Source organism: Pinus tabuliformis, chromosome 8 (genome assembly GCF_031772625.1).
Source record: "Pinus tabuliformis cultivar Carrire ecotype Pingquan chromosome 8, CPIR1, whole genome shotgun sequence".
NCBI lineage: Eukaryota > Viridiplantae > Streptophyta > Pinopsida > Pinales > Pinaceae > Pinus > Pinus tabuliformis.
Window position 1 is genome coordinate 1037936478 of NC_142294.1, and position 25109 is coordinate 1037961586.

The 25109-nt window shown below is 40.3% G+C and overlaps 1 protein-coding gene across 4 annotated transcripts in view; it reads left to right on the forward strand.

Moving 5' to 3' along the window:
• The window catches only part of LOC149238906 (uncharacterized), a 38865-nt gene that overhangs the window by 7588 nt on the left and 6168 nt on the right, over positions 1-25109 (forward strand). The gene's annotated exons all lie outside the window — the stretch shown is intronic.

Here is a 25109-nt window from a genome sequence, read left to right on the forward strand (position 1 = left end):
AAGGTGTTGTTTGTGTGAGCTTGAGTAATGACAAAAGGTCCCGTCCACAAGGTGTCAAATTTGCCATGATTACCCTTCTTCTCCTTGAACGCATCCCACTTGAGGACCCAGTCACCAACCTGAAAATTGTCCAACTTTGCCTTTTTATCAAAGACTTCCTTGATCTTCTTTTGATGGATTGCTGACTTCTCAATTAGTTGTTCCCTCATCTGTTGGATTTCAACCAAGTCACTCATCCTCCTTGCCATGTCATCTCCTTCATCCAGCTCCTCTTGCAAGAACTTGGCCACAGGAAGGGTCAATTGGATGGGAAAAACAACATCCGTACCATACACCAGCTTGAATGGAGAGTTTCCTATAGATTTCTTGGTGGTAACTTTGTCGGCCCACAGTGCAAACTTCAGCTTGGAATCCCAACTCCTTTTGTTGTCTTCCAACAACTTTTTGATTATTCTTACCAGGCTCTTATTGGATGATTTTGCCAAGCCATTACCTCGAGGATAGTATGAGGTTGAATGCATTAACTGAATGCCCATTGATTCACACATGTCCACCAATTCCTTCGCTTTGAAAGCTGCTGCATTATCAGTGACTAGCTTGGTTGGGCAACCAAATCTAGTGAAAATATTCTCGGTTAGGAACTTCATGACAACCTGGTGATCAACCTTCTTAGTGGGTATAACTTCAATCCATTTGGTAAAATAGTCAGTGGCTACTAAAATCCACCTGTGCTGGCCACTGGAATGTGGATTGATCTCCCCTATGAAATCTAAACCCCACTGTTGGAAGGGACCATTAGTGTGTATTGGCTTCAAGGGCAGCGATTTCAGCTGTTGTCTTCCTGTAAACCTCTGGCATTTGTCACAAGATTTCACAAATGAAAACACATCAGAGAACAGAGCAGGCCAATAATACCTAGCCCTTAGGATCTTGTGGGCAGTGGTTTTCCAATAATGATGCCCTCCACAGACGCTAGAATGAAACTGGTGCATGAATTCCACTGATTGGTCTTTGTCTAGACATCTCAAGAGACTTCTAGAGGGGTCCTTCCAATATTAATACAAAACTTAGCTGATCTGAGCTTAATGGTCTTGGCCTGACCCGAGCTAAGCCTTGGAGGGACTTCTAGCTTTAATAAGAAATGAACTATACTGGAAGACCACTCACAAGTGGCCAAATTCTCAGCCAAAGTCTGGTTTTGTTCGTGCTTTCTTGTTGCTTCCTCTGTTTGTTCTCCATCTGAATTTAAGCCCATGCAATTTATGTCCAGCAGACTGCAATTTTCCTCGGCCATAAGCTTGGCCAAACCTTGGCCTTTGACAAGCTTGGTGGGCTTCACTTCTATATTGAATTCTATGAGTTTTGCAATTCATTTGGCTCTTCTTCCATCGACATTTGGGTGGGTTAGGACATCCTTTATTGAAGCTGAAGGCACGTAGGCAACCACCTTGGAGTGTAGAATGTAAATTCGGAATGCCTTTAAGGACTTTATAAGAGCATATGCCTACTTTTCCATAATAAGGTCATACCTTAATTCAGCATCCCTCAATGTTTTGCTGAAGAAGGCCATTAGGTGCTCTACATCTTCACCGTTTTTCTGCAACAAGACTGCTGCAAGTGTATCATAAGAGGCAAAGGAGAAGATATAAAACTCCTTCGTGTAGTCTGGGTTGATTAAAGTGGGAGCTTCCACGATAGCTCTTTTGATGGCTTCGAAAGATCTTCTTGCATCCTCTGCCCATTTCATCTTTGACCCCTTTTTTAGCATGGAAGTGATGTGCTTGACCAACTCTGCAAAGTTGGGAATAAACCTCCTTACAAAGTTAATTTTAGACATAAAGGATTGAATGTCCCTTTTTGACATTGGGATGGACAATGTCTGTATTGCTTGGACTCTTTCTGGATCAATTTTGACACCTGCAGCAAAAACAATATGCCCTAAAAGCTTGCCTTCTCCCAGAGCAAATTGTAACTTCTTTGGGTTTACTGAAATTCCAAACCTTCTACACTTTAGGAACACCTTCCTCAAATGCTGTAAATGATCCTCGTGACTACTGGAGAAAACTGTTATGTCATCAAGATAAATAAGGACAAATTTGTCCTTTTCTCCCACGAAGGCTATGTCCATGGCCCTCTGAAAAGTAGCCCCAACATTCATCAGTCCAAAAGGCATCTTAGAGTACATGAAAGTGCCCCAAGGAGTAGTGAATGCAGTCTTTTCTTGGTCTTCTGGGTGTACAACAATCTGATTGTAGCCTGAAAATCCATCCAAGAAAGACATGACTCTAGCCCCTGAAATTTTTTGCAACAAATGTTCCATCTTGGGTAGGGGGGTATTTGTCTTTCTTAGAGCACTTGTTCAGATTCCTGAAATCAACACAAAGCCTGATTTCTCCATTCTTCTTCCTCACTATCACAAGGTTAGCTATCCACTTCAAGTACCTTAGGGGAACTATGATCTCTTTTTCAATCAAAGGTAACAAGAGAGGGTTGATCGACCTCAATTTTTGCTTGAAGGGGATGGTGTTCTTCTCCAGTGGAATCTTATGTTGAATAATGCTGGTGTCATAGGTTTTAAGGTTGCTGTATTCCCAAGCGAGGACATTGGCAAATTGTTTCATCAAGGTGCAATACTTAGAGCCTTAGACAGAGGACAAGTGAGTGGACAAATTGACATATTTTGGATGGGCTGGACTCCCTATATTATGTTCATGAATTGCATACTCACTTTCCTTTTTGGCAGGTTTATAAGGTACATCATTATGGTCAAACAACCTCTCTAAGGACACCAAACCTTTGGGTATATGATTACTAGGAAATTGCATAATACTATTCTGGTCAATTTTGTCTCTCAGCTGGGTCTGGTTACATTCCTCAATGGCTTCATTCTCTTGGCCAATTTGCGTTTCAGAGAATTCATCAATGACTTGTAGAAACCTATTGACTTCATCATCGTCTTCAAAAACTTTCCAGTACTTGACATTGTCAGGCAAAGATGGTCTATATTTCACTTGGACTTCATAAAGTCAACTTAGGAGGTAAAAAGGAGGGAATAAAGTGCTGGCAGACATAGTAAGGTAATTAACAAGCTGATTCTTAGCTCTAGGGATATACAAAATACTAAAGCTATTGAAAGAATCCTTGAGCTTCCATACCTCATCTCTGTATGCCTTCAGCCTGGGGTGCTTTGCTTATAATGTCTTGTTCACCTTGTTGAATAATAAGGTCTGCGTCTCCAAACACTTTCAGATATTTGATGCCCATCTCTTAGCAGCGTTTAAGCCTAACATCAAGGCTTCGTATTCTGCTATGTTATTGGTGACTTGAAAAGTTAGCTTGAAAGGCAAATGTATGTATTCTTGTGTGGGAGACACAAGAACTATACACCGGCTCCTGCAGCTTCTTTAGAGCAAGCTCCATCAAAGAACATTTTCCAGAACTATACACCGGCTCCTGCAGCTTCTTTAGAGCAAGCTCCATCAAAGAACATTTTCCAGATTTGTGGGCCTTCCTCCTCTTTGCTATGGCAAACCAGCATTCTAAGCTGCATGGGGGCCAATTGTGATTTTCTACTTGAAGAATACAAGACCCAAAATCAGTATCCACAGCATAGATGGGATGATTAGTAGGATTCCTTTCATCGCTGATGATATAAGCTAACTAAGCCTCTCTGTATAATATCCTGCTTTCACCTCCAAAGACTGGGATGGTGGCATAAGACAGGTCATTCTGCAATGTCCCACCTAATCTTAGGGGGGGACATCGGCTACCACAATATCCATCATCATGCTCTTCATGGGTAGTTGAGACAAGGTGATGGCTAGATCTTTGATTAACCCCAAACATTTCACCTTTCTAGAGTCAAAAGAAAACAAGTCATGAGACGACTTAGTGATGTCCAAGCCCAACTCTTCCATGACAGTCTTGGGCATTAGATTATGGCGGGCACCTGTGTCCAGCAGACAATTGTGAAGGGTTTTGTCATGAATGATCAAGCAGACATAGAATGATGGGGAATTGTCATCAGAATGTTCGGTCATTGGGCTGAGGACAACAATTGGTTTGTCATCTTGCAAATTCACATAGACATGGGATGCTTGTGTGGCTTTAAGCTCAAGGGCCTCGAGGATGGGCCTCTTAAAGGATTCATTCTTCACTAGTTCTATCAGAGGTATAGATATTTTTAGCTTTTGGATTTCTGATTCAAAACTGAAGGCAGAAGGGAACTTGTCAGGACCTCTTACCTCTTGAGCTGGAGCTTTGAGGATGATGGGATCAGTTACTGGTCGTTTTTGCTTGTTAGTTTGCTGCATGGTAGGGACGTTGGCCCTCTGAACAGGGGTTTGCTGGGTAGTATTCACCTTGGACCTTAGATTGTATCTGTGTTGGTCATCAGTTTGCAGAACAACTCCACCATCCCACTCTTTGCTGTTTTGGTCCTCGGATAGTGACTCTTCATATGCAGCCATGGTCAAAAAAGAGGCACTGCCCTTGTCTTCCAGACAATGGATCTCATCGTCTTCCTCATACTGATCTTCATCCATGACTACATTTTGCAAGGGGGTCTTCATCCTTTGGTCTTCATTTACATCTTTGTTTCTTTGAGGAACCTGCAACTGCTCATTAGTTCTTTTGTATGGGTTTGGATTTCTAAAAGCAAAGGCATTAGGAGGAGCCCTTCCTTTCCCAGATTGCTGTTCCATTTTTAGCTTAGAGACTTCAGAGGCTAATGACTCTATTATCTTGGTCATCTTATCTAACTTGGGATCTGAAGATGATGAAGATTCACCCCTCTGTCTCCTTCGATCAACATGCCCCTTGAGTTTCTCTACAGCCATGATGTTGGATTCTATCTCCAAGGTTGCATCCTGCATCTCAGCCAGAGTGGCACATCTTCTTTCTCTCAATAGCAGACAGAAGTCAAAATCAAAAGCATTGGCATAGGTGAGTTTAGCAGAGGTAGGGTGGGTTTCACTTCGGCTGGTATCTTGCTGTACATGCGGTTAAACCTTTTATTGAAATCAGACAGTGACTCACCATTTTCCCTTTTTAGGTTCCCAAACTCAGTATGGTAGTAGAGAAGATCTTTATTATCCCCCTAGTGCTTTAAAAATACATCATCTAATGCTTCAGTATCTGTTATAGAACTCGGGGTCAATTCTCATAACCATTTCCTAGCCTACCCATCTAGGCTCTGAACAAATACTCTCATCCATACATCATCTTCACTAATGTCTAGATTATCAACATAGCTATAGAATGATTCAAGATGTTCTTCAGCTGTAACCCCTTTTGTCCCAGTGAACTTAGGCATGTATTTTTGATATTCTCTAGCGGGCATAACATTCAAAGGAGCGGGCAGTACTAGAGGTCCATACCTAGTAGCTATAACTCTCTCCATTTTTGTGGGTGCTTGTGGACCTGCCATAGCTATGGTGGCTCTAAGGGTGCTGGGAGTCTGAATGACAGAGGGTTGAGGAGTGATTGATAAGACTAAAGGGATATGATGGATAGGAGGTGGGGTTCCCTTTGGGCTTACAACCAAAGTAGAACCTAAAGAATCGGGAGCTTTATGTATCTCTAAGATTTGTCCTTCACTGCTAGTATTAGATACTATACTCTCAAAATGTATCTGTTCTATTGCTTGATTTTCTTGAAGATCTATAGAACATCGTTTAGGTTTACCTGAACCTGTTGCTCCCTTCCGCAATGACTTTCTTTCTTTGATGATCTTCTTAGGGTTAGGTACTGGGTCAGCTTGTGACTTCTGAGGATTTCTCCGAGTATGCCTTCCAAACTGAGCCAGAATTATGGAGTGGAGTCGCCAAAAGGTTCATCCTCCAGTAGAGTCGCCAGATAGATGATTACAACCAGAATAGTGCCCAGACTTTGTCTATCATCAAAGCTGGATCTGTGTCATCTCCCAGGGAAGCTAAGCTTCAATCTTCTCTCCCCGACAATGGCGCCAATTATGTTGTCGCTCCAGGAAACCCTCCTAGGTTGCAGCTCGGAGATGCCTGGAGATGCAGAGGGCACGTATGGACAGAGAGGTAAGAACTTTTTGGGGGTTTGGGTTAATTTATGAGCAAAATAAAATGTAAGTGGAAGAGTGGGGAAAGTGGAGTGAAGGCCCGTGTGGGGTCCCTTTCAGGATAGCAAGGCAGTCCATCTTCTTCCTTCAGACTTCAAACTTAGCAGCGCTGTATCTCAGGGCTAACAGTGCCACCATTTGAAGCTGCGCTACTTTGATTATGACATACTCCCCACCGTGTGCGGACTGTATCCTCCTCTCATGAGGCCTAGTGGGGAAAGATCTGTGAGAGGCAAGCTCATCTTGCCTGGCATCCCCATGATGTCAATATCTACCCTTCCATTGCCAATCTCAACCTTGCGCCATAATAAGATAAGTCTGCTTTGCCATGCCGTGGAGGTCTCAGTGATTCCCCATGTCAAACCCAAAGTGAATTGGATCACCCTCTGCCATGACCTTGCTCATCACAAAGGGGAGTGATCCACCCACCTACCAGGTCCCTGGATTGCCTAAGCATACAGAGAGCTCATAACTCTCTCTCCTCATAGGAATCTGCTTAGTGCTGCTATCTGCTAGAACCCATCTGGCCCTCATCTCTGACCCCTGTATGTATCTTGTGGGTGGATCCCAAGTATCAGGAGTATGTTCCAAGCATGGGAACCTACCCTGCTCCTGCCAGACCACGTAGTGAAATCCGCTATCCCGACTCCTGACGATACACCTAGACACTGTTCGGAGTCTTGATACCCTCCTGAAGACGAAGTCTACCATCCACCGTCCCTCAAGTATTGAGCTTAGGGGTGGAGCATATGTTATCTTGGCTATCACACACGTTATCCCTAAGCCTGTATTTGACAGCTTGTGCACCTACCAAGGGTCTCAACTCGAGGTCTCCTCTTGGCTCATGACACGCGATGTCCCATCCAACTGTCTAGGGTGAGCCTCCCATGTCTTGCTGCCTGAATGGAGAGTGTCAAGGGGAAACAACCAAACACTCTGTGACTGTAAGCAACACTGGATGACGATGGGCAGGTATGTCCCAAAGGGTATGATCAAAAGTCTGTCGGAATGCTCAAGAGTGATCCTATGGACGATGCTCTCTCCGCCTCGGATCTGCTAATAATTCCCTGGAAGCCCCATCTCAGCTAAACATGGTGTTCCTAGATGCTCAACAATGTCCTCATTGATCCTGGGTGAGCTGCATCCAGTGGTCCATAAGTCTCCTTAGAGGCAACGCTCCAAGAGTCCGCTGCACTGCATCATGTGTCACTGCATGCCACCAAGTATTGCTGTACTCCTCGACATGCCACTGTAAGCTGCAACCTGTCCCTGTACACCACTAGATACCTCCGGCTAAGGCTATACCATCCTGTACCGTCCCGCGTCCTATTTGCGTCAAGGTAGCAATCACTCCTACTCCACAACGCGAACCAATACACTACGGTACAACAACATGCATCTTTATGTCCACCTGTAGTCCACTGCTCAACACTAGATGCTCCCACATATTCTTGGATGTAATGGCCTAGAGCTGTGTCTCTACGTGTCAGCCCACACCTGATCGGTATCATCACCTCCACCATCGAATCACTATACTCGTTGATGAATGGATCTTCACTCCAGATCCCCTTGAGGGATCCGAGAAGTGAATCTCCCTATGTGTCAGCAGTGATGCTACAACTGCACTGCTCCTCTGCATCCTTTGTGCCCCACACAAAAGTGAAGAGTCCCCAACTCTAAACAAGGAACTGTTCGGTGGCTTGCCAATGCCACCTCCTCTGATAAAATCCTTCCAGAGTATGCTGATCACCCTGTGATCTCGTGTATAGGTGTCATACCAAGACAACCAAAGGAGCATGTCCATAAACTGGTTGGCCACTGGTGCTGACCGAGACTCCCCTAGTGAATGTGCACGCTCAATTGCTAGGTCAAGTGTACCATCCAGGTTGTAGCCAATCGTCCTACTTGGGAAATGATAGGTAGTCCCACCTGGAATCCAATGCCAGTCTGCACTTCCGGTATCCCCAATGCCTGGAAGCTCTTGTTGAGCTACACCCAGGTCCACCACCATCTACATAGCCCACTCCACAAGGTACCAACTCAGAATCTCTCACCATCTAACCCTCAGAGGGGGATCGAATGCACAAACTCCCGCACATAGAACAACCCCGACATGCGGATGTTGCACCTTGTGCAACTCTGATTGTCTCATCCTGCTATCCAGGTCAACACATGAGATCTGACTAGGTAGCTCCGTCTCTCTCAATCCAATGCGTAGGGGTGGGCTACTAATGCTGTAGATCCTGTCAATGCACTTCTGAAGTGAACTGTGCTGGAAATCCAACGTGTGGTCTCTATGCTGCCCCTCATCGATGCCTAGCGGAAAGGATGGCTGCACATCCTCCTCCATCATGGGCTCGACATGAGCCTCCAACTGCTCCTCCATAGACAACCCAACATGCAAGACATGTTCATCAGTCAGCTGTAGGTGGTTGCCGTTCTGAAGCTCTGTCATAGACCGGGATGCCTCTTTTCCTCCTAAGTCCTGGTGCCAGAATTGCATCCTCTCTCCAAACTCACACAACAAAAAAAGGTCCTCAAGAAATACAATGAAACTTATGTCAAAAGATGTTGAAGTTAGAGAAGTTGCAACTACACTTGAACTTGTGTCTTCCACTTGATTGTAGTAGTTAGAGTGCCTAGCTACACAAATTGTCCCCTAGCTTCATTGCATTGGCCAAAGGCTAAAAACACTTGAGATCAATGAAGGAAATACTAACACTTGAGGGGTAAACATATTCATGCAACAACCGACTAGTCACCCAGGTGTATAGCTCAAGTGATGATGTCAAAATATGTTGAAGCTAGAGAAGTCACAACTACACTTGAACTTGTGTTGTTCCACTTGATTGTAGTAGCTAGAGTCCCTAATTACACAAATTGTGCCCTGGATTTATTGCATTGGCCAAAGGATAAAAACACTTGAGGTCAATGAAGGAAATACTAACACTTGAGGGCTAAAGGAATGGAGACTGACTTGTAATTAGCCAATAGATTCATGCAACATCCAACGAGCGACCAGGGTGTATAGATCACATGATTACCACGATTCTCAGTCACCTCCAATCCTCTTAATAGTTTTATCTCTTTGTCCATCCCTAAATCTATATATCAAGTGATTGTTGCAATTTCAATTAGTCCCAAGCTTCTCAATATGAGTTGTCTCCAATGCTCACCATTTGTGGCATGTGCATGGAATCTATTGTTGATTGACGCAAGTAGAAATGAATGTAGCCCAATCTTTAGCAAGGTGCAAAATTAATGTAGTCCACTTAACCCAAAACTATTAAGCAAAAATTTGTAGTAGCTGGAGTGCCTAGTTACGCCCATCACATTGTGGTTTCATTGCACCAACTAAAGACTACACTTGATATCACTTTATATCACTGAAGGAAACACAAACCCATTCTTGGTCACTTAGGTTCGGGCCCCTACACTATGGGAACTCAATCCTAATTTGCATAATGATTACCACGATTCTCAGTCACCTCCAATCCTCTCAATAGTTTTATCTCTTTGTCCATCCCTAAATCTATATATCAAGTGATTGTTGCAATTTCAATTAGTCCCAAGCTTCTCAATATGAGTTGTCTCCAATGCTCACCATTTGTGGCATGTGCATGGAATCTATTGTTGATTGACGCAAGTAGAAATGAATGTAGCCCAATCTTTAGCAAGGTGCAAAATTAATGTAGTCCACTTAACCCAAAACTATTAAGCAAAAATTTGTAGTAGCTGGAGTGCCTAGCTACGCCCATCACATTGTGGTTTCATTGCACCAACTAAAGACTACACTTGATATCACTTTATATCACTGAAGGAAACACAAACCCATTCTTGGTCACTTAGGTTCGTTCGGGCCCCTACACTATGGGAACTCAATCCTAATTTGCATATCGATCTACACATCAACTGGATAGCTGCCAAGGTGTATGAGTCAATTGACTACAACAATCTCAATCAGTTCCAATCCTCTAAATAGTGTGGTCTCCAGGTCTCACATTGTGTAGGCTTATGGATCAAGTGACTGTTGCAATCTTTATTACTCCCAACTCTTAATATGGTTGTCTCTCTCTAATACTCACCCATTGTGGTGTGTAGGTGGGATTTGACTAGCTTGACCAAGTAGAAATAAATGCCATCCTCAGTAGATAGATAAGATAAGATTAGATAATTTTACTAATTTCCAACAAATGACCACTGAAGTAGGTTAATGGGATTGTCGATTACAAAGGTGTCAATACGAAATGAGCAAGATGTCGAAATTAAAGTGCTAATCCAAGTTAATTGGTAATGCCTGAGACCAAATTTTGAAACTGGAAAGAAGATCTGGGAGAAAGATGTATAATGGGAATGGATTTAGAATCTTGAGTACAAATAGTGAAAGTGAATTAGGGTTTGATAAAGCTAGCTCTCTCTTAACATCTAAGGCCGAGTGGAGAAAACCTAGAATAAAGACTATTTGGAGGAATTAGAGGAAGGTTTGGATTATTCGTGGTATTGTTTCCTAGAAGAGGTTTCCCTCCATTAGGGATTAGGTGATCTTGTCTAACCACTGGTATGGGATCTAGACCAGCAATGCCACAGAGACCTCTAACATAGGTTAATGCGATTGTTGAGTAAAAGGGTGTCAATACAAAGTGGGGAAGATGCAGAAAGTAAATTATTGTGTGATGTTATTATATACATTACTTAATACCCTATATGCTCTATAATACCCTACTTGTGGGGATTTAGAATAAAAATCATCATGCATTAGGTGTTTGATTAATATACTCACTAACTTTTTGTGGTCATTTGTTAGACATTAACATATTTATCTTATCTCATCTTGCCTAATAAATATACAAACAATATGTTATTTGTATATTATTATACCACCCCTTGGTTGTCATGATGGATGCATATTATTCGTATAAAAAATATATATGTTAAGAATTTTGAGATCATGCATTGTGATTTGAGCAAGTTGGAAACAAATGATATGTAGCAATAGTTAAAATAGGGATATGTCAATAATGGCTTGCGGGTTAATGAAAGTGGGGTGATGTTAAAGCTCCCACTAGAGTTCAAGGCTGACTTAGGACACATTTGTGCTTGTACTTGTGTTTGTTGTACACTAGTACTTGTGAAAATGGTTGGGGCTAGATCAAGGTTGCACGAAGCGAAAGTGTTTTTGAGAAGCAAAGTGTCAGGTTAGTGAAAGTGGGTTGAATTAAAGCTCCCACTTTTGGGAATTCAGTAGGGCAGTGAATATGTTGATTCTCTTTAACTTGATAACAGTTTGTGTTACCTTTTTCCTTAGTAGCTTTGTTCCTTATTATTATAGTGACACAGTATATAGGCTGTAAGCCAGGGCCAAAACCCCCCCTCTTGAGGGAAAAACCCTTAAATCTCTTCTATTCTTATTGATCCTTCAATTGCCGAATACCATGACCTAATGACTCAGACAAATACCTTCCAAGATCAAGATCAACTTGGCTTCCTGTTGCAAGAACTTTGACCTCCTACTGCAGATCTGAAATTCTGTCTTCCGGCAACTGTTGCTACTCCTCTAGAAGACTTCGATCTTCTTCGTATGGTCTTCTCTTCCCTTCGCTTGTCTTTCCTTGCGAGTTAGAGCTAGTGAGACACCCTAAGTGACCTTCGCTTGACTTCCTTTTTTTCGCTTTTCTCCAAGATCGAACCAAAGACAACTCCAGTGCATAAACCCTAGCTTCGACTTTCACGTGGGAGAGAGAGAACTAGCCCAAGCACTTTGACTTCCTTCAACTTCTTTGTCCTTCTTCTTCGACCTTTCTTAGTCCTCTTCTTCGCATAGAATGAGTGTGAGTGAGTGTGTCTAATGGAGGATGAGTTCCTCTCTCTATATAGGCTTCTTCAATGGTAGACGTGGCTCTTCATCTAGGCCGACTTGACAACTTCTACGGTGACTTGATCTTGGAGGTATTTTGACACTTTAAAGACAAAACAAATTTTTCTTTACAAGATACAATGTGCCCATAGGGTCTTCAATATATGACAATGACTCTTAAACCTAGGACAAACCCTAGAAGCACTTAATGGGTGCTTGACCTATAAAATAAAAGAACTTGAGCATGGTACATGGTCATTCTCAATCTGAAGGGATCTCATAAAAAGAGGTCGGATTGGTAACTCATCTGTCTGGCATCATATTTATCTAGCATTGTAACATAGCAAGGCCTTGACTAACAATGATGGCGAGACCAATGACTTATAGACACCATAATCATTGTCTCTCAAGGTACATACTCCACCTAGGTGTTCAACGAGTATGACCTTTGCTAGACTATTCTTATCTTGGGTAGCTAATCCTCAAAGAATATTGGTCCATGACTACCATACTCCACCCGGGTGTTCAACGAGTATGACCTTCGCTGGACGATTCTTATCTTGGGTAGCTAATCCTCAAAGAATATCGGTCCACGACTACTCTTATTTTAAATGCTCTACCTCATTATCAAATAGTATTGAATGCCAGATGGTTACCCAATCCTCCATTCTTTCTTCTCAAGTGAGGACAAGAACACAGTGTCTATCTCTCCCTCTCAATTAGGGACAATACATCAACCAACCAAAGCTTGTCTCTCAAGTATGCAAGCTTCTTGTTGGGAAGTGACTTTGTCAGTATATCAGCTACTTGCTTATCAGTGGAGATATATTGTAGCCGCAACACACCATTTTGCACTAGCTCTTGTATGTAGTGATACTTGTTGTTATATGCTTTGTCTTTCCATGAAACATTGGATCCTCAGACAAACGTATACAACTGGGGTTATCACAAAGTATCACTTTAGGGTTCATCGGTCCTTCAAACAGGTCGGATAGCAGCTTCCTCAACCATACTGCTTCTCTGCTTACTTCACATGTTGCAACATATTCAGCCTTAGTACTACTCAAGGCAATTGTGTCTTGCTTTCTGCTCATCCATGAGACCATGGAGGATCCTAAACTGAAACATCCTCCCATAGTGCTTCTTCCATCTTGTTCAATACCTCCCCATTCGGAATCTGTATATCCAATCAGTATATCTTGTTCATACTTCAGGCAGTAGTGGATGGTTCCTCGCAGATATCTTAGAATATGATTTGTTGCTACGCAATGATCATGCTTCAGCTCCACTTGGAATTGACTGAGAACATTTACTACAAAGCATATGTCAGGTCGAGTATTCACCAAGTACATCAATGAGCCAATAAGTTGTCTATACTTGGAAGGATCCACAGGGTTAGATTAAGAACTCCTTAGTCTCTTCAAGTTTGTGATCATCGGAGTAGTCATAGGTTTGCAATCCATCATGTCAAACCTTTTCAGCATCTTGATCACATACTTTCCTTGACCCAAATAGACTTCATCAGATTCTTGCAAGACTTCCAATCCCAAATAGTAATGCATCAGCCCAAGATCCTTCATATCTAATTCTGCTGCTAGTTGCTTCCTACATTCTTCAATTCGACCTTCTACACCCATCAAGAGAAGATCATCTACATATAGAAGAATGATTACAGGTTCTCCATCTACAACCTTAATATAAAGGTTCAGATCAACAAAACTTTTTGTGAAGCCTATTCTTTGTAGGTATGCATCCATTCTAGCATACCATGCCCTTGGTGCTTGCTTGAGGCCATATAATTCTTTCTTCAATCTGCAAACATATGCCTTCCTATCTTTAACTTTGAATCCCAAGGGTTGTTCTATATAGACTTCTTCATCTATTGTGCCATTCAGAAACACAACCTTGACATCCATTTGGTGGATGTTCCATCCCATTGATGTTGCCAGAGAGACTAATGATCAAATCATTGTATATCTTGCTGTTGGAGCAAATGTCTCTTCATAGTCGATGCCTTCAAGTTGAGAGAAGCCTCTAGCCACAAATCTTGCTTTATACTTATCTATACTTCCATCTGCTGCATGTTTGATCTTATAGATCCACTTGGAAGTAACCACAGATTTGTCTTTGGGCCTAGGTACGATCTCCCAGACTCCATTCTTCATTATAGATTGATATTCTTCATTCATGGCATCCTTCCATTCTTGATTGTTTACAACCTCTTCAAAAGTGGATGGTTCTGCTTCTATTAGTTTTGTCATGTATGCAACATACCCATAATATCTTTTGGGTTTCTTGCTTTCTCTGAATGATCCTTTCACTGCTTCATGACCTTCTGCATCAAGTAGAGTAGATTTTAACCAATTAGGTATTTTTCTTGTTTCAGGAATAACCACAGGTTGAACGGGCTCACTAGGACCTTCTTCTTCATGGTGTGATTCTTCTTCTCCCTTATCCACTTCCTCTTCAAATACGGGAAGTTCTTCATCATCAGAGTCTATGGAAAGTTCCTTTGATTTCTTGAAAGCTATGCTTTCGTCAAATATGACATCACAACTGACTTCTATGTGATGTCCATCTTTCATGTAGATCCTATAAGCTTTTGATGAGTTGCTATACCCAACAAATGTTCCCTTCATTCCTGAAGGATCCAACTTCTTTCTTTTATCCTTGGGTATGTGGATATATACAGGACACCCAAAGATCCAAAGATGATCTACATATGGCTTCTTTCCAGTGAACACTTCTTCTAGAGTTTTGTTGTCTAGAGATCTGTGGGGACTTCGATTTTGAATGTAGACAATGGTCTTCGTGGCTTCTCCCCACAGGAACTTAGGAAGATCTTGATCGTGTAACATTGCTTTTACACTTTCTTCAATGGATCTATTCTTCCGTTCTACAACTCCATTTTTCTCGGGATTGTATGAGACTATTAGCTCCCTCTTAATCCCAGACCCCGTACAAAATGCCATAATTTCTTTGGATGTATATTCTCCTCCATTATCAGATCTTAATATCTTGATTCTTTTTCCTATAAGGTTTTCCACTTCAGCTTTGAATTCTTGAAATTTTGGAAATACTTCGTCCTTGGTTTTCATTAAGTAAACCCGGGTTTTTCTTGAATGATCATCGATGAATGTGACATAATATAGATGACCTCCAAGAGATTTAGGAGTCATAGGGCCACATACATCGGAGTGAATGAGATCCAAGATTTATTTTGACCGTGAAGCACTGCTTCCAAATGGTCTCTTGGTATTTTTGCCTAATGCACATCCCTTACAAACTCCTTCATGATCTTCCTTAAGATTCGAAATTCCATCCGCTATGGAACTTAGAGTGGGAAGGATTTTGAAATGTAGATGATCAAATCTTCTATGCCAAAGATTACATGGATTAATTTCAATGTGAACTAGGCCTTGGGCCACAGGAGACATTAGTCTATAAAGTCTTCCTTCTCGAATGCCAATGACTTTAGCTTGATCTATACTTGAGTCTTTACTCCATACAATGACCTTACCATCAGTGAAAACAACTGTATCACCCTTTTCTTCTAGACTTGAAATGGAAAGTAAATTCTTGTGCAAACCTGGGACAAATATAATGTTGTTGAGGTGAATGTTGTTTCCATCTTCCAACTTTATGGAGGTTGATCCAATACCATTCACGGGATAACTCTTGTTATCTCCAAGTTCCACTAAATAAGCGAATTTTCCTTTTGATAAGGTCTTCAATTGATTGGAGTGGCTAGTCATGTGCCTTGATGCACCACTATCAATTACCCAAATGTCTTTATCTTGAAACGTGCCAGAGAGAGCCTAGAAGAGACCTTCATCCTTTTCTTCGATTGATAACTTCTTTGTAAAGAATAGGAAACTCCATGCTTCCTTGATACCTTTCTTGAGATGTTTGCAATCTTCTTGATGAACTTCTTCATTCTAGAGGAGATTTTCATGATGCCCTTAGAGGACCTTAGCTCTAATACCATGTTGAGAATTTAGTAGGGCAGTGAATATGTTAATTCTCTTTAACTTGATAACTGTTTGTGTTACCTTTTCCCTTACCATCTTTGTTCCTTATTATTATAGGGTGATATACATCAAACAACTACCAAAACAATAAGAATAGTGACACAGTATATAGGCTGCAAGCCAGGACCAAAACCCCTCCTCTTGAGGGGAAAACCCTTAAATTTCCTCTTCTTATTGATCCTTCAATTGACGAATACCGTGATCTGATGACTCAGACAAATACCTTCCAAGATCGAGATCAACTCAGCTTCTTGCTGCAAAAACTTCGACCTCCTATTGCAGATCCGAAATTCTGTATTTTGCCAGCTGCTACAACTTCTTTCTTTTATCCTTGGGTATGTGGATATATACAAGACACCCAAAGATCTAGAGATGATTTACAGATGGCTTCTTTCCAGTGAACACTTCTTCTGGAGTTTTGTTGTCTAGAGATATGTGGGGACTTCGATTCTGAATGTAGACAACGATCTTCGTGGCTTCTCCCTACAAGAACTTAGGAAGATCTTGATCGTGTACATTGCTTTACACTTTCTGCAATGGATCTATTCTTCTATTCTGCAACTCCATTTTGCTTGGGATTGTATGGGACTATTAGCTCCCTCTTAATTCGAAACTTTGTACAAAATGCTATAATATCTTTGGATGTATATTCTCCTCGGTTATCAAATCTTACTATCTAGATTCTTTTTCCTGTAAGGTTTTCCACTCCAGCGTTGAACTCTTGAAATTTTGGAAATACTTTGTCCTTGGTTTTCATTAAGTAAACCCAAGTTTTTCTTGAATGATCATTGATGAATGTTACATAATATAGACGGACCTCCAAAAGATTTAGGAGTCATGGAGCCACATACATCGGAGTGAATGAGATCCAAGATTTCTTTTGACTGTGAATCATTGCTTCCAAATGGTCTCTTGGTATTTTTGCCTAATGCACATCCCTTACAAACTCCTTCATGATCTTCCTTAAGATTCAGATTTCCATCTGCTATGGAACTTAGAGTTGGAAGGATTTTGAAATGTAGATGACCAAATCTTCTATGCCAAAGTTCACATGGACTAATTTCAATGTGAACTAGGGCTTGTGCCACAGGAGACATTAGTCTGTAACATCTTCCTTCTCGAATGCCAGTGACTTTAGCTTGATCTATACTTGATTTTTTACTCCATACAACAATCTTACCATCAATGAAATGGAAGTAAATTCTTGTGCAAACCTGGGACAAATAGAATGTTGTTGAGGTGAATGTTGCTTCCATCTTCCAACGTTATGGATGTTGATCCAATACCTTTCACGGGATAACTCTTGTTATCTCCAAGTTCCGCTTATTTTGATAAGGTCTTCAATTGATTGGAGTGTCCAGTCATGTGCCTTGATGCACCAATATCAATTACCCAAATGTCTTTATCTTGGAATGTGCCAGAGAGAGCCTAGAAAAGAGACCTTCATCCTTTTCTTTGATTAATACCTTCTTTGTAAAGAATAGGAAACTCCATGCTTCCTTGATACCTTTATTGAAATGATTTGTAATCTTCTTGATGAACTTCTTCACTGTAGAGGAGATCTTCATGATGCCCTTAGAGGACCTTAACCTTAGCTCCAATACCATGTTGAGAATTCAGTAAGGCAGTGAATATGTTGATTCTCTTTAACTTGATAACTGTTTGTGTTACCTTTTTCCTTAGAATCTTTGTTCCTTATTATTATAGGGTGATATACATCAAACAACTACCATAACAATAAGAATAGTGACATTATAGGTTGCAAGCCAGGGCCAAAACCCCTCCGCTTGAGGGGAAAACCCTTAAATCTCCTCTTCTTATTGATCCTTCAATAGACAAATACCATGATCTAATGACTCAGACAAATACCCTCCAAGATCAAGGTCAACTCGGCCTCCTGCTGCAAGAACTTCGACCTCCTACTGCAAATCCAAAATTCTGTCTTCCGGCAACTGCTACAACTTCTTTCTTTTATCCTTGGGTATGTGGGTATATACAGGACTCCCAAAGGTCCAAAGATGATCTATGGATGGCTTCTTTCTAGTGAACACTTCTTCTGAAGTTTTGTTGTCCAGAGATCTGTCGGGACTTCAATTTTGAATGTAGACAATGGTCTTCGTGGCTTCTCCCCGCAGGAACTTAGGAAGATCTTGATCGTGTAACATCGCTTTTACACTTTCTTCAATGGATCTATTCTTCCATTCTGCAACTCCATTTTTCTCGGGATTGTATGGGACTATTAGCTCCCTCTTAATCCCAGACTCCATACAAAATGATATAATTGCTTCGAAAGTATATTCTCCTCCATTATCAGATCTTAATATCTTGATTCTTTTTCCTGTAAGGTTTTCCACTTCAGCATTGAACTCATGAAATTTTGGAAATACTTCGTCCTTGGTTTTCATTAAGTAAACCCAAGTTTTTCTTGAATGATCAATGGTGAATGTTACATAATATAAATGACCTCCAAAAGATTTAGGATTCATAGGGCCACATACATCAGAGTGAATGAGATCCAAGATTTCTTTTGACCGTGAAGCACGACTTCCAAATGGTCTCTTGGTATTTTTGCCTAATGCGCATCCCTTACAAACTCCTTCATGATCTTCCTTAAGATTCGAAATTCCATCTGCCATGGAACTTAGAGTTGGAAGGATTTTGAAATGTAGATGACCAAATCTTCTATGCCAGAGTTCACATGGACTAATTTCAATGTGAACTAGGGCTTGGGCCACAAGAGACATTAGTCTATAAAGTCTTCCTTCTTGAATGCCAATGACTTTAGCTTGATCTATACTTGAGTCTTTACTCCATACAACGACCTTACCATCAATGAAAGCTACTCTATCACCCTTTTCTTCTAGACTTGAAATGGAAAGTAAATTCTTGTGCAAACCTGGGACAAATATAATGTTGTTGAGGTGAATGTTGCTTCCATCTTCCAACTTTATGGAGGTTGATCCAATACCTTTCACGAGATAACTCTTGTTATCTCCAAGTTCCACTGAATAAGTGAATTTTCCTTTTGATAAGGTCTTCAATTGATTGGAGTGGCCAGTCATGTGCCTTGATGCACCACTATCAATTACCCAAATGTCTTCATCTTGGAATGTGCCAAAGAGAGCCGAGAAGAGACCTTCATCCTTTTCTTTGATTGATACCTTCTTTGTAGAGAATAGGAAACTCCATGCTTCCTTGATACCTTTCTTGAGATGGTTTGCAATCTTCTTGATGAACTTCTTCATTGTAGAGGAGATTTTCATGATGCCCTTAGATGACCTTAGCTCTGATACCATGTTGAGAATTCAGTAGGGCAGTGAATATGTTAATTCTCTTTAACTTGATAACTGTTTGTGTTACCTTTTTCCTTAGCATCTTTGTTCCTTAGTATTATAGGGTGATATACATCAAACAACTACCAAAACAATAAGAATAGTGACACAGGATATAGGTTGCAAGCCAGGACCAAAACCCCTCCTCTTGAGGGGAAAACCCTTAAATCTCCTCTTCTTATTAATCCTTCAATTGACGAATACCGTGATCTAATGATGCAGACAAATACCTTCCAAGATCAAGATCAACTCGACTTCCTGCTGCAAGAACTTTGACCTCCTACTGCAGATCTGAAATTCTGTCTTCCGGCAACTGCTACAACTTCTTTCTTTTATCCTTGGGTATGTGGATATATACAAGACACCCTAGATCTAGAGATGATCTACAGATGGCTTCCTTCCAGTGAACACTTCTTCTGGAGCTTTGTTGTCTAGAGATCTGTGGGGACTTCGATTCTGAATGTAGACAACAGTCTTCGTGGCTTCTCCCTACATGAACTTAGGAAGATCTTGATCATGTACATTGCTTTTAGACTTTCTTCAATGGATCTATTCTTCCATTCTGCAACTCCATTTTGCTCGGGATTGTATGGGACTGTTAGCTCCCTCTTAATTCGAAACTTCATACAAAATGCTATAATTTCTTTGGATGTATATTCTCCTCAATTATCAGATCTTAGTATCTCGATTCGTTTTCCTGTAAGGTTTTCTACTCCAGCTTTGAACTCTTGAAATTTTGGAAATACTTTGTCCTTGGTTTTCATTAAGTAAACCCAAGTTTTTCTTGAATGATCATTGATGAATGTTACATAATATAGATGGACCTCCAAAATATTTAGGAGTCATAGGGCCACATACATTGGAGTGAATGAGATCCAAGATTTCTTTTGACTATGAAGCACTGCTTCCAAATGGTCTCTTGGTATTTGTTCCTAATGCACATCAACTCCTTCATGATCTTCCTTAAGATTCAGAATTCCATCTGCTATGGAACTTAGAGTTTGAAGGATTTTGAAATGTAGATGACCAAATCTTCTATGCCAACGTTCACATGGACCAATTTCAATGTGAGCTAGGGCTTGTGCCACAGGAGACATTAGTCTATAACATCTTCCTTCTTGAATGCCAATGACTTTAGCTTGATATATACTTGAGCCTTTACTCCATACAACGACCTTACCATCAATGAAATGGAAGTAAATTCTTGTGAAACCTGGGACAAATAGAATGTTGTTGAGGTGAATGTTGCTTCCATCTTCCAACTTTATGGAGGTTGATCCAATACCTTTCACGGGATAACTCTTGTTATCTACAAGTTCCACTGAATAAGCAGATTTTCCTTTTGATAAGGTCTTCAATTGATTGGAGTGGCCAGTCATGTGCCTTGATGCACCACTATCAATTACCCAAATGTCTTTATCTTGTAATGTGCCAGAGAGAGCCTAGAAGAGACCTTCATCCTTTTCTCTGATTAGTACCTTCTTTGCAGAGAATAGGAAACTCCATGCTTCCTTGATACCTTTCTTGAGATGGTTTACAATCTTCTTGATGAGCTTCTTCACTATAGAGGAGATCTTCATGATGCCCTTAGATGACCTTAGCTCTGATACCATGTTGAGAATTCAGTAGGGCGGCGAATATGTTAATTCTCTTTAACTTGATCACTATTTGTGTTACCTTTTTCCTTAGTATCTTTGTTCCTTATTATTATAGGGTGATATACTTCAAACAACTACAAAACGATAAGAATAGTGACACAGTATATAGGCTGCAAGCCAGGGCCAAAACCCTTCCTCTTGAGGGTAAAACCCTTAAATATCATGTTCATATTGATACTTCAATTGACGAATACCATGGTCTAATGACTCAGACAAATACTTTCCAAGATCAAGATCAACTCGGCGTTTTGCTGCAAGAACTTCGACCTCCTACTGCAGATCCGAAATTTTGTCTTCTGACAACTGCTACAACTGCTGTTGCTCCTCTAGAAGACTTAGATATTCTTTGTATGGCCTTCTCTTCCCTTTGCTTGCCTTCCCTTGTGACTTAGGTCTAGTGAGACACCCTAAGTAACCTTCGCTTGACTTCCTTTTTTTTCTCTTTTTTCCAAGATCGAACCAAAGACAACCCTAATGCAAAAACCCTAGCTTTGACTTTCACGTGGGAGAGAGAGAACTAGCCCAAGCACTTCGACTTCCTTCGTCCTTTCTTAGTCCTCTTCTTCCAATAGATTGAGTGTGAGTGAGTGTGTCTAATGGAGGACGAGTTCCTCTCTCTATATAGGTTTCTTCAAGGGTAGACGTGGCTCTTCATGTAAGCCAACTTGACAACTTCTAGGCCGACTTGATCTTGGAGGTATTTTGACACTTTAAAGACAAAACAAAATTTTCTTTACAAGATACAATGTGCCCATAGGGTCTTCAATATATGACAATGACTCTTAAACCTAGGACAAACCCTAGAAGCACTCAATGGGTGCTTGACCTATAAAATAAAAGAACTTGAGCATGAAACCCATGCTCCAATAATAATAATTTCTTTTCATTTTATAATTTACAAGAATACATTTCATACTTATGAAGACCGAACCTAGTTACACATTTTTCAACACCCACTAGAGTTCAAGGCCGACTTAGGACACATTTGTGCATGTACTTGTGTTTGTTTTACACTAGTACTTGTGAAAAGGGTTGGGGCTAGATCAAGGTTGCACGAAGCGAAAGTGTTTTTGAGAAGCAAAGTGTTAGGGGTGTCATTTTCCAAAAATCCTCGGAATGAAAGCATCCCATAAGCATGTGTGTGTGTGTGTATGTGAAAAGAAACATCGAAAATGCCAAATTAATTGCAGAATCTATGAAAACATGCATATTTGTACTCAAGATAGAAATGGCATCCATAGAACATTAATGATTAATTATTTGACATCAACCATCTAGAATCTAAATTCTATCAATTACAAACAAACATACAAATTTTAAGTCTATAATAGAAAGTAGACCATTTACTTATGGAATGAAATAGGTTATCTAGCAACTATCAACAGTAACATGACCAAATAGTTATGTTTACAAAAGAGGCCATTTACGCACTGGAATTTGAAAACTAAAAGGTCCAAACAATAAATTGAGCTAGTTGCCAAACTAAATAAGAGGTGTTCAAATTTCAGCAATTGTGAAAGCACCCATATTGCCAAATGTTGTAGCTCTACGGGGTAGCTTGCCATGCATGTTCCACCACTCGTTGACAAAAAATGTTCCGCCATCGCTTATATCAGGATCTTCATCATTAGTGTCATCCTTCATTCTTTTCCCTATTGTCTAAGCCTTTGTCTCTATCTCGATTCTCTAGGGACATTAGTTGACATTGCCCAATTTTGATCAGATTTCCTAATCCAAGCTTAACATGTCTGATCAATAATTTTGGTTTGAGTGAAGGGTACCTTTTTGCTAAGGCCATGACAAAGGAGTTTGACAATCAACACCACCAACAATGGGGTACATGGATTGGTGATTTTGATTAAATGCCAATCACATGCCCTCATACGTGATAGAATCCAATGAATTTCCACAATCCCATTGATCCTAACATCCTAAAAACTGTTAAAGTCTATTGAATTTTGAATGGGATATGAAATTTTATTTTCTCTGTATGAAGTCCAATGAGGGTTGGAGTCACTCTCAAACACTTTGGAACAATTAATGGTAAGGTTAAAAATTCAAGTTAAAGGATAACTTTTAATTTAAGAATTTAACATTACCATTAGGGATGTCTAGGAAGCATCGAGCGAGGGTCCAAGGACTGCTTAGGGAGTGCTCAGAAAGCATGCAATGGAGTGTGGTAGTTCCAAATTTCCAGGAAGTGTGCAAATCAAGGCCGGAGCATGGTTCCATTTTTTGGGGCCGCACTTTGAGGGGCGCTCCTATAGTGTTGTTCCTTAGAGCGTGGTTTGTCTGAAGTTTGGGGGCATTTTCCTGCAACTATGGGCTAGGTGCAAGTCCTAGGTGAATTTGGTGCAGGTTAGTGAAAGGGTTGCTTTTCGTATGTCTGAATTTGGTGGAATAGATACCCTCCAGTTGTGGCAGCTTAGCGAAAAGGTTTTCTTTCTTGCTTGCTTGCTCATGTCCACATGCTCGTGTGCTCATGTTGACTGGAAACATGTTATCAAAAAAGAACTAGGGCTGTGATAGTTTGCTGAACTTCAAAGACTGTTGGTAAAACTATAGATTGAAGCCTGTTTCAAGCTTATAACTAGTAAGGATCTTGTTGTCTTTCTCTGTGTCAAGGTTTTTACATTTGCCTTGGACATTTGGTTTTGGTGTTGCTTCAAAGCCAGTTGTCTCATAAATATGTTAGCTTGTTGCTTGAGCAGTCAGTCATAATGTGTTTGTTCCAACTGAGTATGGATACAAGTTTTCATAGGCTTCAGAAACTATCATTACAAACACAGGGTTATTCAATTTTCAAATCCACTTCAAATTCTACATGGTTTATAGATTATTGTTTGGAAAATATACATCAAGTCTCCAGAAATTCATTGCCACTGATTGGTTGTTTGGTTATTCAATGACAACCTAGGGCATGTTGTCAATAGTGAATTAGAGCAAGGGACTGTGTATCCAGACAAAAAGCAAGTAGTACAGATTCCAGAAGCAGCAAGCAACCAAATTTCCCTTGTTTTTTAGGAACCTTAATACAATCTATAACTTGATTACTATTATGTTAGAATTAATGCCCTACCCACCATATTCAAGACATTATCTTGTGATATGTGGTTTGTGAACCTGCTTCTGCATTCTTTCAGCTACCATAGGGCGTTATTTTCAATCATAGACAACCATATGCAGTCCTTTTTGTTTGTGCCTTGATCATCTCTCAGATCTTTATTATTGAAAATAATTTAGTCTGTTCTAACTTTTATCTGTCTTCATGTTTCTATGCCTCTGCCTATGTTTGAGACTTGAGTCAGTTGTCTCATAAACATTTAGTTGAGCAGTCAGTCGTAAATTAATTTTTCCAGCCTGGTATGGATACAAGTTTTCGAAGGCTTCAGAATATATCATTACAAATGCATAATTATTTAATTTTCAAATCCATTGCAAAATGTACATGATTTTTAGATTAGTCTTGAAAATATACATTAAATTCCAAAATTTCCTTGCCGCTGTTTAGTTGTTTTCATATTGCATGTTTATGCAAATTTTATTCAATGACAAGCTAGGACATGCTAGCAATAGTGATTTAGAGCAAGGAAGCATGTGTCCAGACAATATACGAATAATACAGATGCAGTAAAAAATTAAAATTCTCTTGTTTATTTAAGCACCTTGATGCAATCTATGAACTTGATGATTAGTATGTTAGAATTACTGTCATACCTGCCTTATTCAACATGCTATATTTCGATATGTGGTTAGAGAATCTGCTCCTGTATTCTTTCAGCTACCATAGAAGTTAGAACCTTATATCATAGTGAGCTATATGCAATTCTTTTTCATTTTGTGCCTTGATCATCACTCAGATCCTTATGCTTGAAAATAACGTTTAGTCTGTTTTAACTTTTAACTTCTATCTGTCTTCATGTTTCCATGCTTTTGCCTATTTTTGCGTCAGTTGTCTCATAAACATTTTACCTTGTTAATTGAGCAGTGAGTTGTAATTCATCTATTCCAGTTTAGTATGGACTACAAGTTTTCAAGGCCCCAGAAATATCATTACAAATGCAGAATTATTCAATTTTCCAATCCATTATAAGACGTATATGGTTTATAGATTATTTTCTTGAAAATATACATTAGATCTCA